General features: G+C 39.6%; 1 long non-coding RNA gene across 1 annotated transcript in view; it reads left to right on the forward strand.

Annotated features, from left to right (window-relative positions):
• Window positions 1-17,358, forward strand: part of LOC307188552 — a 362,965-nt gene extending 345,607 nt beyond the window's left edge. Inside the window, exon 3 of the long non-coding RNA XR_013828989.1 lies at window positions 10,733-17,358. This is a non-coding gene — a long non-coding RNA (uncharacterized lncRNA). The remainder of the gene's footprint in view (window positions 1-10,732) is intronic.
• The last annotated feature ends 942 nt before the right edge of the window (window positions 17,359-18,300 follow it).

Here is an 18,300-nt window from a genome sequence, read left to right on the forward strand (position 1 = left end):
CATCTTCTGCATGTTCAAGTGTCTTCCACCTACTTTGCAATCTGCAATCCAGTCCCTTTTCATTGCTTCTTATTGTCATTTGCTTCTTTCTTTTTCTTGAAAATAAAAAAAAAAATTGTCGATTAAAGTAATAAAGCTCCCATAAAATAGAAACTTCTGAATGATCTTCAACATCAGCATTGTAATTCTGACTTGTGAGTCAACACTACTGCTTAAGTCACGTCTGTCGGTTTCTAAGTTAGCACAATTCAGCATTTGAGTTCCCAAGAAGTCATAAAATACCCAGAAGAACTTAACGTCTGTAGATCTGTATGGGGTCTGAAATTGTGCTTCTGCAGACTGATCAAAAAGAACTAAACCTCACCACTTCCTCAAGCCCCAGTCATCCTACCCTGCAACTTAGTCTGCCCTGCATATAAGCAGTGAAGTCAGAATTTGCACAAAAATATCTGCCCACAAGCCTGACACCCCTTTAGAGGCATTCCTTGGAATTAAGACACTATCACAATTTATTCAGGTTCCTTTTATACTGCAGATAAGGAGAGGAGATGGCAGGAAGGTCACACGTTAAGTTAGCAGGTTAACTGATTAGCTTGTTCTCACCTTGAGCTAGAAGAAGTGAGGCAGAGGATTGGTCAATTTTAATAGGGTACCAAAACCGGACATGGTTTATAAACTCTTTAAAGAAGTGAACACTTATCTTTGAAATTCTCAACACATCTAGTTTATCATTGGTCTTTGTATTTGTTGAAAAATACTTGGTGCAGAGAGCACCAAGAAGCAAACTGAAGTTATTTAATGTGTTTGCCAAAGGCTGGCTCTTCTTACCTTGGCTTCTTCTGCTTAGTTACCTTTGACCTCAGCTTACTGCCTATTGATGTGTTGATTATTGTCTTGACATATGCTCCTTGTATTCTATGTGGGTGAGTTTAGATTTCCTAAAGTTTGGTTTCTGACCATCTTATCCAGGAGATAAGGAAAGAAGAGCAGATATTAGCCTCTGTGTGTTTGTGACAGTGGTGGTAGGGAGGAGAGAGCTCTGAAAATATTATTTATGATCATCTCACCTTGAAAAAAGAAATAAAAATCACTCCCAATAAGCTTAGGTTTACATATTGAGTGTTTTTGATTTAGTGTGTATGGTACTTAATAGAGGCAAAAATAATTTTGTCCTGATCAGTACACCACAATTTGGCTTTTTTAAAAAAAATCTAATATTATTTCATCTTTACTACTTAATCTTTTAATAGTCAATCTAATATGATTTAATCAAGTTAAAGCAGCTGGTCCATTAATGAGGTGCCAACACTTTACAGGGGCTTTAGGAGTAAATAAACCAATAAAAAGGAAGCACCATTTTCAGTGTACCAATAGGCAGCTGATTGTGTTTTGACTGGAGGAGTGAGATGTGGGTGCAGAAGGAGAGAGAAGAGTAGGATGTTATTTAACATTAAGTAAGGACTACACCTTCTATCAGGGGATGGAAGGAACTGCTACAGCCAGCAAGTCCCTTTCAGAGGATGTGCTAAGACCCCACTAACCCATCTGTCTTTGTATTTTTGTTTGGTTGTTTGTTTTGTTTTGTTGTTTTGCAAGCATTGTAATAGTTTATTTTTCTTTAATGCTAAGTTACTTTTATTTTTTTCCAGGATGATTGAGATATAATTGACAAAAATTGTATATATTTAAGGTGTGCAACGTGATGGTTTGATAGACATACACATTGTGAAATGATTATAATCAAGTTAATGCATGCATCACCTCACATAGTTACCTTTTTTTTGGTGTGATGAGAGCAGTTATGATTTACTGTCTCAGCAAATTTCAGTTATACAATACAGCTTATCAACTAGAGTCACCATGTGATACATTAAATCCTCAGACCTTATTCATTTTATAACTGAAAGTTTGTAACCGTTTAACAACCTCTCCCCATTTCCCCCACCTCCCCAGCCCCTGATAACCACCATTCTACTGTCTGTTTCTATGAATTGATTTTCTTTTTTTTAGATTCCATATATAAGCAATGCAGTATTTGTTTTTATCTGTCTGGCTTAATTTACTTAGCATTATTTACTTATAAGTTGTACCTTATAAACTACAGGTTTATCCATGGTGTCGCAAATGGCAGCATTTCCTTCTTTTTTAAAGTTGAATAATTATCTATCTATCTATCTACCTGTCACATTTTCTTTATCCATTCATCCATTGATCGAAACTTAGGTTGTTTGCATACCTTGGCTACTGTGAATAATGCTGTAATGAACATGGGAAGGCAGATACCTCTTTGAGATAATGATTTTGGGGGTTTTTTGCATATGTATCCAGAAGTGGCATTGCTAAATCATACACTAGTTCTATTTTTAATTTCTTGAGGAAACGCCATACTGTTTTCCTAGTGGCTGTGCCAGTTTACATTCCCACCAACAGTGTACAGAAGTTCCTTTTTCTCCATATCCTCACCAGCATTTATTATCTCTTGGATTTTTGATCATAGATATCGAAACAGATATGAGGTAATATGTCACTGTGGTTTTGATGTGTGTTTCTCTGATGATTAGTGATACTGGGCACCTTTTCATGTACCTGTTGACTATTGTATGTCTTCTTTAGAAAAATGTTTATTCAGGTCCTTTGCCCATTATTTTGTTTTTATGCTATTGAGTTATATGAATTCCTTGCATATTCTGGATATTAACCCCTTATTGAATATGTAGTTTGCAAATATTTTCTCCCATTCCATAGGTTGCCTTTTCATTTCATTGATGGCTTCTTTTCTTATGCAGAAGCTTTTTAGTTTGATGCAGTCCCACTTGTCTATTTTTGCTTTTGTTGCATATCCTTTGGGTGTCACATCCAAAAAACCATTGCCAAGACCAACGTCAAAGAGCTTTTCCCTATGTTTTATTCCAGGAATTTTATCATTTCAGGTCTAACATTTAAGTCTTTAATCCATTTTGAGTTTGTTTGTGGTATATTATAGGGGTCTGATTTCATTCTTTTGCATATGGATATGCAGTTTTACCAGCACCATTTATTGAAGAGACTATCCTTTCCCCATTGTGTGTTCTTGGCTCTCTTGTTACAGATTAGTTGACCATATATTCTTGGGTTTATTTCTGGGCTCTCTATTCTGTTTAATTGATGGATGTGTCTTTTTTTATGCTAGTACCACACTGTTTTGATTATTATAGCTTTGTAATATAGTTTGAAACCAGGATATGTGCTGGCTCTAGCTTTGTTCTTCTTTCTCAAGATTGCTTGGCTTTTTGGGTTTTTTTGTGGCTCCATACTAATTTTAGGATTGTTTTTCCTATTTCTGTGAAAAATGCCATTATAATTTTGATAGGGGTTGCATTGAATCTGTAGATCATTTTGTAGCCCACTTTTCTTTGGGATTGAATAAAGCTAGTCAAGAAACAGAAGAGTGGAATTGGATAAAGCTAGTCAAGAAATGGCTAGAGAGACATCTCCCAAAGTAGTTCCACTGCTATCCACATTTGTTCTAGGGAAGAAAATGCCAGGATCCTGAGATTATCTCATCTGCTTAAAATTCTTCCTGGGTTAGAATGTGAGAGAAGAGAAATTTGGCCAGTTGTGCCATGTCCTTCTTTGCCCACAGCAACAATAACAATAATAAACAAATGTTTTATTGAATAAATACTTTGTGATAAGGATTGTGATAACATTTATCTGAAATATCTCTTTTACTCTCCCACATGTTGTAAAGGAGTTACTGTTTTTACCCCATACAGTCAAAGAAACTGAGTCTTAAAGGGAGGTTAAGTATCTTACACTTGGTAACATAGCTGCTAAATGCTGAGGCTAAGATATGAATTCATGTACTGCTGAATCCAGAGGTTGCATGCTTAATCCCTGCACAGCACCACTTTTCAATAGACTCTCCGCCTCCATTTTTTAAATTCCAGGTCTCATGTGCTTTATTTGGTTCATCTGCAGAAATGGAACAGAGAGAGCTAGAATGGGCTGTTCATTTCTGAAGTTGCGTTAGCAGCCACGTGGAATCAATATGTCCTGCAGGAGGGTATCTCTCAATCTATAGACCTTAGAGGGGAGGGGCTAGTCCACTAGCAGTCTTGGACACAACAGACTTTGAGAATGGGAGTAGAGTATAGCCCATCCCAGGTCTCATCAATGCACCTCAGTTTCTACACATGAGAGAGAAATCATTAACAGCCAGTCCATTTAACTAGATAAGGGGTAGGTAGAGATTGGAGACCGAAAAGGCATGCTTGTTATATTATCCTTCTTAGCTTTGCCTGGGTCTAGATCAGCTATCCCTGGACAGTTTTTGATTAGTCCTAGAAAACAGTCAACAACACAACATTGTAAATCAACTATATACTCCAATAAAAAAATGAATATAAAAAAATAAGGAGTACCTATAAATTGTGGGGTTTTTTTTTTTAAAGTGTCTCTGAACTGTTGGCAACTTGGAGGAACTTGGAAAGTTTGTTTGCTTGTTTTGTTTTTTTTATTGGGGTATAGTTGTTTTTCAACGTTGTGTTACTTCCTACTGTACAGCGAAATGAAGTAGAGTTCCCTGTGCTATACAGCACGTTGTTATTAGTTATCTATTTTATACATATTAGTGTATATATGTCAGTCCCAATCTCCCAATTCATCCCATCCCCCAACTTTCCCCCCTTGGTGTCCATACGTTTGTTCTCCACATCTGTGTCTCTATTTCTGCCTTGCAAACTGGTTAATCTGTACCATTTCTCTAGATTCCAAATATATACGTTAATATACGGTATTTGTTTTTCTCTTTCTGACTTACTTCCCTCTGAATAACAGACTCCAGGTCCATCCACATCTCTACAAACGACCCAATTTTGTTCCTTTTTATGTCTGAGTAATGTCCCATTGTATACATGTACCACATCTTCTTTATCCATTCACCTGTCGATGGACATTTAGGTTGCTTCCATGACCTGGCTATTGTAAATAGTGCTGCAGTGAATATTGGGGTGCATGTGTCTTTTTGAATCATGGTTTTCTCTGGGTACATGCCCAGGAATGGGATGGCTGGGTCATATAGTAATTCTACTTTTAGTTTTTTAAGGAACCTCCATACTGTTCTCCATAGTGGCTGTATCAATTTACATTCCCACCAGCAGTGCAAGAGTGTTCCCTTTTCTCCACACCCTCTCCAGCATTTATTATTTGTAGATTTTCAGATGATGTGCATTCAAAAAAAAAAAAAAACCAAGTAAATGGGAGACTGAGTTATTTAATGAGATTTTAAAATTACGGGTTTTACATTAACATTCAACCTATATGGTATTGAATCCTTGCCAGAAAGTAGCAGGTAATAATTTTACTTTTGTTTATGGAGTTCTTGCTCCAAGATCACTGCCCTGCATATATCACCAGAGAACCCTTTCTAAAGAATGTTAGCTCTCATTTGCTTAAAAGCCTTTCATGCCTTCTGATATTTTTTATTTAAAATTATCATTTTATTATATGTAAATTATCCTTTAAATTTATTTATTTATTCATAATTTTAATTTTGAAAAAATCTTTATTGGAGTATAATTGCTTTACAATATTGTGTTAGTTTCTGCTGTGTAACAAGTGAATCAGCTATACATACAGATATATCCCCATATCCCCTTCCTCTTGTGTCCCAATCCCACCCCTCTAGGTGGTCACAAAGCACAGAGCTGATCTCCCTGTGCTATGCAGCTGCTTCCCTCTAGCTATCTATTTTATCTTTGGTAGTGTATATATGTTTATGCCACTCTCTCACTTTGCCCAGCTTACCCTTACCCCTTCCCCTTGTCTTTCTGGTGGGCAGGACCACATCTGGTGGTGTGTTTTGGGGTGTCTGTGAACTTATGATTTTAAGCAGCCTCTCTGCCAATGGGTGGGGTTGTGTTCTTCTCTTGCTAGTTGTTTGTCAAGGTGTGTCCAGTCCTGGACCTTGCTGGTCGTTGAGTGGAGCTGGGTTTTTGCATTGAGACGGAGATCTCTGGGAGAGTTCTCACTGATTAATATTACATGTATGGGGCCAGGAGTTCTCTGGTGGTCCAATGTCCTGAACTCGGCTGTCCCACCTCAGAGGCTCAGGCCTGATACCTGGCCGGAGCACCAATACCCTGTCAGCCACACAGCCAGGTACGTGGGGAGTTTCTTGCCTTTTGGGAAGTCTCAGGTCTTCTGCCAGCATTCAGTAGGTGTTCTGTAGGAGTTGTTCCACATGTAGATGTATTTTTGATGTATTTGTGGGAGGAAGGTTATCTCCACGTCTTTTTCCTCCACCTTCTTGAAGCTCCTCCTCCATGCCTTCTGAGTTTAGATAAAACTCTTTGCCAAGGCTCACAAAGCCTTCCTCTCACCGGTCCTGTACACAACTCCATACTGTGTATCATGTATTACTACTTGCAAATTCCAAAACACGTCTTACTCTCTCAACCCTTATGGCCTGCCTTCCATACTGATCCTTCTGCCCCCAAAGTGGTCCCTCAGTTGTTTACCTGGTCAGTTCCATTCAACTCAACCTATAATGTCAATTTGCATCTCCTTTCTCTGGGTCACTTCTCCAAATCATCTTACCCAGACTGAATGAAAAGTATGGGCTAGTGTTCTCACCATTGACTACAGCCCAGCAGGTGGTCAAGAGCTCAATTCTGCAGTCACACAGCAGGGTTTAAGCTGTCCTTTAGCCACTTAATAGCTGAGTCCACTTAAAGTATTTGTTGACCTCCCTATACCTCACTTTCCTCATCTATAAGATGGATGTTAATAGTACCACACTCAAAGATTACTATAAAGATTAAGTGGAACAATATAAGTAAAAAACTTAGCACAGCACCCAAATCATTCTAAGTTCTCCATAGATGTTAGCTAATAGTCACCAATTAGTAACACTCCAGTGTTTTGGCATATTTACTGTCATACCTCGCACTAAACTGTGAGCAAGTTGAGGTCGGGAGCCAATCTTTTGTTTCTATGTTCCCTTGTGCTTTGCACATAGTAGGTGCTTCATAAATATCTGTTAAATGAGTGAAAATTAAAGATCATAAAGCTGATCGATGAATGAATAAGATGCTCATGCTTAAATATACCAATTATTTAATTATTGTGTTAAATATGTCTAGGGTTCTTTAAAATTCTCCAAAGGAGGGTTCACCTGTTTCAAGTTTGACTTGTTACACTGAGCAGAGATCATATCCATAACATGGAAGTATGAGAAAGTGGCCTCTTTATTAAAACAGTATAAATTCATCTGAAGCTGAAGAGAACAGCTTCAGGATTAGAGCTTCTAGGTAAAAAGAAATCACTGTAAACCTGGTCCTCAATTCTTTTACCCTCTTTTCTGCTCCATGTGAGATTGTTTATGCTGTCACCAATCAGCATGGAAGGCCTCCAAAAATAATTCTACTGCCTCTTGTAAACCCTACTTTAGATATGGACTGAAATCTCCTTCTTGGCACACTCTCACAATAGTTGTCCAAAACTACAAAGAACGTAAAAATAACCAAGTTTCTCAAGTACAGGTTTATGATGGCAAGACTAAGAAGTCCTAATGTCCTGGTACCCTTTCACCACCCCATAGAAACTATGGTCGATTGGTTCATTTGTTCAATATCTGCTCTAATTTCCATCTACACTGCAGAAGTTAGAAAGATACAAACGAAATTTCCCAAATGCTTTTGCAGCTGGGTTGCAAATGGGAAATAGGTTCTCCAGTCACTAGCACTGAATTTAGTGGGGAGAAGGTGGAGAGAGAGGGAATGGTTTGGGCAGTGTCTATTTTGTCAGCAAGGCTAAAGTTCTCTCAGGCACATGTGGCCCTCCTCAGCCCTAGACCACAGCTGGAGTACTGTGGTCCTAGAGCCAGCACTGGGGCCAGTCGATCTAGGTCCCTGGCTGTCTTATGGCAGCAAAGGCGGCTACTACTTGGGTGTGTTATTTCTACAAAATTGTATTGAAAATCATTACTAGGAGGCCCAGTCTGGAGCCCACTCCCTCTAGCCCAACCACAATTTTGTAAAAACCTAAGTCCTGTATTAAATTCTTTTCTGCTTAAAATAGCTAGAATAATACTGATACAATCCCCTTGGAATCCTTTTCTTGCAGCTTTGCTGTTGCTGTGGTCATTTTATTCTCTATCCAACGTCTTCTCCTGGCTCCCCATCCTTCTTCCTCCAACCTTACCCATCCTGTACTAGACACTGATTTAATAATGTTGTGTTTCTCAATATGGGAGTTAGAGTCCAGGGTCATACCTCTTGCTTCTCAATTCCCTCAAGGTTATAAACCACCCCACTCAGTTTACTTTCCAGCCCAAAGATTCCATTTCTCATTAGGAAGGACACTGTTCTTTACGAATGATTTACAGACACTCACTGAGCCCCAGTGAATAACTGAGCCCAGTGAGGGCTTTTGCATCTACTCACTTTGGGAAAAACATCCCCCTTTTTCCCAGTGTCAAATAGTTCCACCAACTACAAATCCCTCAAAGAAGAATACCCCAAGAACACAAACCTGAAGAATTTCCCAAGAACACAAACTCAGTAACAGATAATGAGAATTAGCACACATAAAACTGCAGGATGGACATAGGAATAGAGCCTCAGCTTTCACAGTTTACAATGAGTTTACTCATAAACACTAAAAACAAGGGCCTTTTGCTTCCTCCTTATGTTCCACTCCTCTCACTTCCTTCTTAAAAGATGAGGTTCACCCTCTTATGCTGAAATCACATTTTGATCTTATTAAACAGTTACACAACCAGGTTGTGAGCACTTTGACATCAAGAACTGCCTTACCCATCTTTCCATCCTCAGCACCTAGCACTGGGCCTGGCCCAAGTTACCATGTGCATTCTAGCAACAATTCTGCAACACCAACTGGATGTCTTACAACTGAATTATATTCTTTTTTAATTGAAATATAGTGGATACAACTCAATTATATTCTGACACTAAGTACCACAGTTATTACAGACCTCACAGGTTAAGGGCTCAGTCCCATAAGACTGTCCCCACTTCAGAGGCCAGCCACAAGTCTTTGGTGTCCCCAAACTACTTGCACTTCTTCCCAGATGGCTACAAATTTGAGGGTTGTTACAATACCCTTTAAGTTTCACAATTCAGTAGAATGACTTACAGAACTCACTGAAAGCACTACACTTACAACTACCATTTTATTATAAAAGTTATAACTTAAGAAAAACTAAATGGAAGAGGTGAACAGGACAAGGTCTGGGGAAGAGAGATGCAGAGCTTCCATCCCTGTGGACTCAAGGGTGTGCCATCCTCCTGGTACATTGATTGATATGTTCATAAGCTTGGAAGCTCTCTGCGCCTCATTTTTCAGAGTTTTTATTGAGGTTTCACTAGGTGGACATGAGTGATTAAATCACTGGTCACATGTTTGAATTGAATCTTCAGTCCCCCTTCTCTCCATGGAGGTTGGCAGGGGGGCAGTGCTGAAAGTTCCAACCCTGTAATAATGAGCTTGGTCTTTCTAGCATGGTTAGCCCCTCCCTGGAAACTATGTAGGGCCCCACCATGAATCACCTTATTAGCAGAAACTCAGGTATGGTGGGAAGGGGCTTGTAAGGAATTAAAACAGACACTCCTATCAGGAAAATTCCAAGAGTTTTTGAAGCTCTGTGCCAGGAAGCAGGGACAAAGACTGGATATATGCTTTATTATATCACAACATCTGTCAAATTGAGTTCCGTTGGCTACCTCCAGCTTCCTGTTAGTCACTTTGTAAAAATTAAATGCCAGGGTCTTCAATTCTAGGATCAAAATTCTCCCACTGGAAGTAATGATCTTTAAGCTCTTCCCTGACTATTCATTTAAAACACAGCTTAAATAATCCCCAGTTAAAAGCTTGAATTTGTCTCTTTTAACTACAGATGATAGGAAATGAATTCCACCACCCCAGATGGGCATTTGGGGCTTTAGTATATTAACTATTAACATTTTTATATTGCCTTTGAAGTTGCTATTGTGGGGATATCAGATACTTTTATGGCCCAGAGTCTAGGTGAATATACTTCCCTGCCAGCCAGAGTAAATATCAAGCGTGTTAAGTTTTATCAAAGTGTGCACTCAGTAGAATAAGACATTGCCTTGTGCATTGAAGCAGTTTTGTTTTTAACTACAAAAATGGAATAAGAGCTTAGAGATGTATAGTTACTATGCTTCAGGGCTTATATTACTTTTATTAGAAGAAATAAAAGCTACAGGAAAGATTTACTTAGGTATGGAAGGAAAACATTAGCTACGTAGATTAGATAAGTAGGTAGATAGGTAGGTAGGTAGATAGATGATTTACACTTATATATACACACATATGGGCACATATAAATGCATGTATTTGAATATACAGGGAGTCAGTGAGCTTTTTTCTGCAAAGGAGTAAATAGTAAATATTTTAGGCTTTAAAGGCCACATGGTCTCTGTCACAATAACTCAACTCTGCCATTATAGTAGAAAAGCATCTATAGACATTACATAAAAGAATGGTTGTGGCTGTGTTCTAATAAAATTTTATGAACACTGAAATTTGAGTGTTATGTAATTTTCATGTCACAAAATAATATTCTTTGTTTGATTTTTTTCAACTATTTAAAAATGTAAAAACATTTTTTGCTCTCAGACCATACAAAAATAAGCAGTGGCCATAGGCTGCTGGCCCTTGTTGTAGACAACAAAGGTTAATCTAGTGATGATATCTCTTTTCTCAGGTCGCATGATCAGATTGAAACTGCATCAGCTTGGGACTCTAACAGGTGAGTTATTTGAATTCCACTGGACGTTAAAAGAAATCCTCATAAATAATATTATCCCTCGATCTCTCTAGCCCACTCTCACATGCTGCTCCCTTCTCTCCCTCCTCTGTCTCTATCTCATTCTTGAAAGACAACATGGGTTTAATGGTACATGTGCCCCAGATACTTCCAACATTGATTGTTCATGCTATTAATATCAAGGTAACATAGCTGGTGACAGCTTCTTTCATTGATTCATAATTCACGTCCCTGTTAAACGGTATCTGATCCAATGAGTTATACATATTTCACTCTGAATATGCTAATGTTGTCAGTTGATATCAAAAGAAAAACCACAACTTATTTCTTTCTTTACTGAGGAATTAAGGGAGAAAATGCCTCTGTTGTGGGTGCGTAGGAAATCCCAAGGCCTGGAAAATACCTCTGACTCTGAAAGATCAAATCCTGTTCAAGTTGAAATCAAACTGCCTCTTAGGGATTCTGCCCAAGTCAATGGTGGTTGTCCTATGGCAACATGGCAGTGTTTCTTATGTACTAGCTTCACAGAGTTTCAAGAGATAGCTTTCCTTTACAAATATATTTCAGGAAGTGGTTGTATTTTTTAAAGCAATTTTAAAAACTCTGTTTAAGTGAATAGGTTCATCAATCAGAAAGCCCAAAGGAAGGTGGTGAACAAAAGGGCAAAGTTTTTTTTTCATTGTTATTAAAGCAGAGAAATAATATCTGAGGCCTGAGGCTCAATTTGTGAAGAGCATGAACCACGGGACTCCTGTTCAAGGTAGGCAGCTGCTGAGACACTTCAAAAGATCATCTTTATTGCAGAACAATTGCCTGACCCAGTTTCCTGGTCAGCAACATGCTTTTGTAGAAACTTCAGGAACTGATGAAAAAGCTCAGCCAAGTTAGCATGTGTACTTTCATCTGGGGCTATCGGGAGGAAAAATATGGAAAGGTTTCCAGGTCCCTTGGATTTAACACTTGCAGGTGTAGTGACACAGAAGCAAAGAATAAAACAAAAGATATGAGCATGTTTTAAAAGGCAGTATCTGACTTCTTGGCAAATGTACTTGATATTAGGATTTGTAGAGAGGTCTTTCTATATTCATAGTCTTTTGCCTATCAAAATATTTTGATATCATAATAACATCCTACTGTAAAGTACACTTGGACCATTGACTAAGGATTCACTGCCTTGATATAGAAAGATATTCTTCCACCCAGTCTTGTGTCTCATTGCAAAGCAACAATCCTTAGTGCATAAGCATCTAAACAATATTTTATTTGGAATTCCAACATGCATCATAAAACTAACATAAAGAGAAACAATGTATGTTTTAATGATTTCGAAAGGGAAAACACATTTCCACAAATGGCTCTAAGTTAAGTTCCATTCATTGAGTGCTGGAAAATATGACATCTTTTAGCAAAGAACTCTTCAGCTTTTTATTTTAAGCATCTATATACTTCTATTTATCAGTAAAAAGAATCTTTCAAAAGAGCTATTCAATTTTAGAATCTCCTTATCCAGTTTTTTCGTTCTTTAGGGTAATTTTGGAAAATTTCATCTTAATTCATTTTTAGCCTTACTTGTTGTATTAGTTTCCTAGGGCTGCTATAAAAAAGTACCAAAACCAAAGTGACTGAAAACAACAGAAATCTGTAGTCTCACAGTCCTAGAGGCTAGAAATCTGAAATCAAATGGTCCACAGAGCCAAACTCTCTCTGGTGGTTCTAGGGGAGAATCCTCCCTTGTGTCCTCCAGCTTCTAGTATTTTCCAGTAATCCTTGGTGTTTCTTGATTTATAGATAGATCACTATAGTCACATGGCTGTCTTTCTCCCTGTGTTTCTTTACATGGTCTTACCTCTGTGCACTTCTCTCTCTGTGTCCAAATTTCCCCTTTAAGGACACTGGTCATGTCGGATTCACCTTAATGACCTCATTTTAACTTGATTACCTTGGTAAACACCCTGCTTCGAAATAAGGTCACATTGTGAGATACAGAGGCTTAGGGCTTCAACACATCTTTTGGAGGGGGACACAATCAACCCATGATATATTCATTGTTATGTATTTAATATAGTAATAACAATTTTGTTGTTTATATATAGAGTGTGGCTACAAAAATTCAACAGCAACAAAGAAAGTGACACTTAGTGATCCCTAAGTCATTTCCAGTTGCCTTAGGCCTTCACAGCTTGGAATGTCTGCCCACAAATGCAGCTTGGTCCAGCCCATCCCAGGCAAACTTCAGGACAGAAGCAGGTCTGGATCTCTTTCTGGAAGGACTTTTCCTGAAGTTCCTAATAAAATATCTGGGCACTTATTCTGACCCTCTGTTAGAATTCACTTCTAGGCCCTCCAGGTCCCAACAGCCATAGTGATTCTACAAATGAGCTAGCACCAATGGAGCAGAGAAGTCCAGATTGCAATTACTCTACAACTCCTCTGATGACACATCACTCCTGGCTGGCACTGTGGCATCGGGAGACGATACGGCTCACAGACCTATTAAGCCTTCGGCATTTGAGTGTTTGGAAAATTTTGTTTCAAACAGATAAATGTTAGAGCCTAAAGCAGTGGCTCAATTTGAATCATCTGCTAAGATCTAAAAAAGTCCTGGTTGCTGGTCCTCACTCCTATGGGTGTAACTGAATCAGGTTTCTGTGCAGCCAGAGCACCAGCATTTTTAAAGCTTCCCATGCATTTCTAGCGTACAGCCAAAGGTGAGAACAGATGATATAGCTCAGCGCTCCTCAGACATTAACGTTTCTAGGAATCATGAAAATGCGGATTCCGATTCCACAGGTCTGGGGTGGGGCTCGAGATTCTGCTTTTCTAACAGGCTCCCAAGGAACGGTAAAGCTCTTGGTCCACTGACCAGACTTTAGCAGCCAGGATCTAGAGAGCTAATTCTCAAAGGGGATGCACGATGGAGTAACCAGCAGAGCTATATAAAAAATACCGATGCCTGGGTTTTACCTCCAGTGCTTCTGATTGAATTGGTCAGGAGTGCTGGCAGCATCAGGGCTTTTAAAAGCTTCGCATGTGATTCTGAAGTGCAGCCCAGGTTGAGAACCACTGCTGTTGAGAAAAGGCAGAAACAGTCTTGTTTCCACAAATCTTACAACGTGGGCAAGTGGGCTGCACTGGGCATCATCTTCAGTGGTGGCTACTGAGTCTGACTTCGGAGTTTGTGCAGCATCAAAACAAAGGCTGCCCAAGGAACCAGGTACATGTGCATCACAGATTTTTAAGGACAGGTGGTAGGGGATCAGCAGGCAGAAGTGAGAAAGCAGACATGGCCAGTTCTGGGGGATGGTGTTCAAAGAGGTTAATTAAATCTCTTTTCATGTCAGTCAGCCGAGGCATTTCTTAGTTCAACCTGAGAGCTGAAACAAGCTTTTGTAACAGCCATCAGAACTGTTGGAGCAGACCCTGATCCAGGGTGAGGAAGGCTAAATATCCCACTTCCCCACCACCAGGATGGCATGGCCATATATCCAGTATTAGTTTCTGCAGGTTGTCCCAGAATCTGATGTGGGTTGGCATTTTAGCACTTTTGCATTTTAGCACTTTGGGTCTGAACAAAAAATGGCCACTCTAGTCAAATGGTAACCTGTGTGTTATAGGTTAAATCATGTCCCCCAGAATTCATGTGTTGAAGCCTTTACCCCCAGTACCCCCAAATGTGACTGTATTGGAGAGAGGGCCTCTACAGAAGTTAAAATGAGGCTGTCAGACTAATCCAGTCTGACTGGTATCTATATAAGGGGACATTTGGACACACTAAGAAATACAAGAAATGTACGGGCACAGAAGAAAGACATGAAAACACATTTTAAACCTCTGCTTGAGTCACATCCACTAACATCCCATCGGTCAAAGCAGTCCACAAGGTCAAGCTCAAAGTCACAGGTGGGTATATATACTCTACCCACCACAAAGCCATGGTAACGGCATGAATGTACCATTCTATTTAAAGGGAAGTGAAGAATTAGATTAATTTTTTGATCTACCACACTAGGTTCCATCAGTGTATTTTTAGCATTCGAGTGGCCATGGAATTGGTCTTAATAAATGAACTTTAGACTAGGGTCTTACCATCAATCATATCTAGAATACTTGTCTCTGACAGTTTTCTGTGAAGCAGTCACTTCTCATTGCTGAGCCTCAGTTTCTTTAAAAATCAGGAGTCCGTTAACTCGATTGGCAATTACAACACAGCATCCACCTGTTTGTTTGTTTAATTAGCTGCATATATTTAAAAGGATTTTATGTTAAAATCCAGTTACTCCTAACAAATTGGAGAATCTGACTACAGTGAACATCAAAGCAACAATCACCAGAAGTAGAGTTGCATCTGCCCCTTTAGATGTCAGCCCTCTCCTGACGCCACGGTTCCCACCAGGCAGCTTCTCTCGTTAAGAATATGTGCTTGTCTCCTGCTGGTATTTGAGTTTAGACCCCTCACTCTAGAGTATCCAGCTACAACATTCTGAGGTTCTAAATTTAGAAAGGCTAACTCCCAATACGGACTCATTCCCAATATTGCTCTTCATATAGTCTCTGTGTTTGTCGGTGTTTGGGGACAATTTCTAACCAGAACTTTTGTCCTGCACATAAGAATCTATTCTTCACCCTCTTTATTCACAATCAGAAGGGAATGCCTTCTGGTCACAAATGCTCCAGGTTTCCATGTTCTCTTAAGGTTTGAAAGTGATGTGGTGCTTAAGCTAACTTGTTCTGGGGATGTTAGGAGCTCGCCCTGAAGAGAAAGAAACACAGGGAGAGATCTTTTCAGGGCTCTTCCCTTCCCACCCGGCTTCCTCAATCCATCAGCAGTGTTGTCAAAAGAATCATCTTCAACCAGCTTTCCTACTTTCGAAAGCAGCTTGTCTTTTGGATGAGCTGCCGCGATGAGTGGGCTTTCAGGCATACTCTGCTACCCCATGTTTCATCACAGTGTGTCTCTCACAGAGGAGACCCTCAGAGAAGAGACATCGGAACTTGGAAGTAATATCACAGACAGGAGATTGCACCCTGTAGCAAGAAGTGAGATTTAGAGGCGAGTGATGTTGTTATTGCTCTGTGTTGGTTTGGGCTGGGCAGCTGACCCAGAAAAAGAGAAGGAAGAGGTTCCCAGGAGCAATACCTAAGAGGAGGCATGAGAACAGAGAAAAGTGAGAGAGACCCAGGAAAGCCAGAAGCACCATGGAAAGCAGGTTGAAGAAAGAATCGCTCTTTCTTTCTTTCTTTGACCCATTTGAACCCTGACTATGACCCTTATGTGAGGGTACCCTTCCGGGAGCTAGAAATAACATTTTCAGAAGCGTTTTGCGGTGAAACATATTCATAGATTTGTATCTCATTTAATCTTTTGTAATGTCTGATCTTGTTAATTTGTTACTCTTAGGAAATCATGTTTTTACTGGACTCAGACTTAGAGGTAGAAGCTCACAGCAGGTACAGCCTCTGTCTCTTGGCAGTCTGTTCCTGGCATTTTCCTTTGGCCTCTTTCATTCCCTTGGCCAAAAGTGTATCATATTCTGCTGGCTCGTCCTTAGTTTGCTTGGTATGCAGTTTCTTCAGAGCGATACACTGATGTTTGTGTCACAGGAAACGTGGAGTAACAGGACACTGAATCCTGAGCACTTTCGTCCTGGGTTTCTTACCTTCTTTGTTCAAGGGCTTCCTTACAATACACTAGTAGGCATCATCTTCAGAGAGATTGAAAATTTGCAATTCTGATAGTTCTTTTGGGCCCCAGGTGACAAGCTTCAGTAGTATTAGTCCAGGAATATCCTTCTCCCTTTTTTTTAAAAAATAATAACCAAGTCGAGAACACTCAGACTGGCGTCTACAATGCAACCTTGAACAGATTTGTGCTCCTTTCTCCAGTTCTCCTCGGTCTATAACAGGAATGCCCCTTACTCAGTGGCAGGCAAGCACAATCGTTTACTGTGCATCATTATCCCATTTTATATATGAAAAACAGAAGCAGAAAGAGAGATTCATTCCATAAATATTAGGTGCAAGATTTGAAACTATGTCTCTGCTGCCCCAGACCATGCTTCTTCCCCTACGTGAAACAGCTGTCTTTAGATAAATATGTAGGGCTGGAACTAAGGTCTAAAACTCTGTTAAAACACTTCCCCAAATTCACACAGCTACTAAATAGCAAAGCTAGGATTTGAAACCAGTCTTTCTGACCCTAGGTCCTAAATTCTTAAGCACTTGGATGACTAGGATTTCTAAATCTTCTCATGTAGTTGGGTATCAATCTGGAGCTTAAATATATCCTGGGAAGGGGATTACATAAATTTATAACTATTGAGGAAACTAAAGGAAGAATTATTGATCTTCCCAATTAAAATGAATCCTGTTGGCATACATGGCTCCCAGTATGCGGGTATAGATTAGGCAAAGAACCAGGAGTCTCTGTGATCAGTTCAGCCTGTGTGTGGGCAGGGAGGACCTGGTACTCTGATAGAGACAGGGATACTGAGCTTAGGAGAAACATCTGGGTCTGATACCTGGTGAATGGACACAGGCAAGTCATCCCAATGCAGTGGAGTAGAGGGTTCAGGGTCCAGTAAGATCAGAAACCAAGAATTAGAGTGAAAATAAAGCAAAATTGATGACAGTAACCAAAGTTGGAGAGAATTATGTCTGTAATGTTTTGTAAACATTGTGTCTCCTACTTTGTGGGTGAAGAAATTGGGGTTGAGAAAATTTAGACACCTCGCCTAGTGCCAGAGTCAGAACGTGGCTGAACCAAGATTCAAACCCCAAAATGCCTGGCTCCTCAAATAGCAAGATGAGGGCAAGGAGCTTTCAGGAGCAGTAGGGTTCAGGTTCATCTGGGCTATTAGGAAATTTACCAACACTCAGTGAAAGCAGAGGGCCAGTTGCCCTCAGCATGGCCTTAAGAGGAAGCGCTCAAAAGCCAGCATCCCACAACAGGCACATTCTGAGAGAGGAGAGAACACTTGTTTTTAAATAAAGCCATTTAACCTCGTGATGTGAAGACAGGAGAACAAAGCAGTAGATTCTTTACTATCTTGGGGGAAATGCTCAAATAAACTATTCAGGCAAAGAGAAGGAAGAAAGGAAGGGAGAGAGGGGAAAAGGGAGGAAGAGAGGAAAGGAGGGAGCAGAAGAGAAAGAAGTGAGGGAGATGAAAGGGGAGAAATGAAGGCAGAAAGGAAGAGATGGAAGGAGAGAGAAAAGAAAGGATAGAGGAATAAAGAAATTAAAGGAAAAAAGAGACTTTTAAAAGACTTGGAATCTACCACAAATTAGAGCTCTCAGCAGTGAATCTATAGATAGCTGTCACCGAAGGTTATTTTTAGATAATGAAATTAAATACACCTTTTTATCTTCTGTGCCCCTGTAGATCATGAGTTCTGGAGATCATGGTCTACAATACATATGCAATCTTGATAATTCTCCAAGGACTTAGAACAATACTGTGCATACAGTGGCTGTTGAATAAATAAAAGGTTGACATTGATTGATAG

This window comes from Stenella coeruleoalba (assembly GCF_951394435.1).
Source record: "Stenella coeruleoalba genome assembly, chromosome: 7".
In the NCBI taxonomy this organism is placed as follows: Eukaryota; Metazoa; Chordata; class Mammalia; order Artiodactyla; family Delphinidae; genus Stenella; species Stenella coeruleoalba.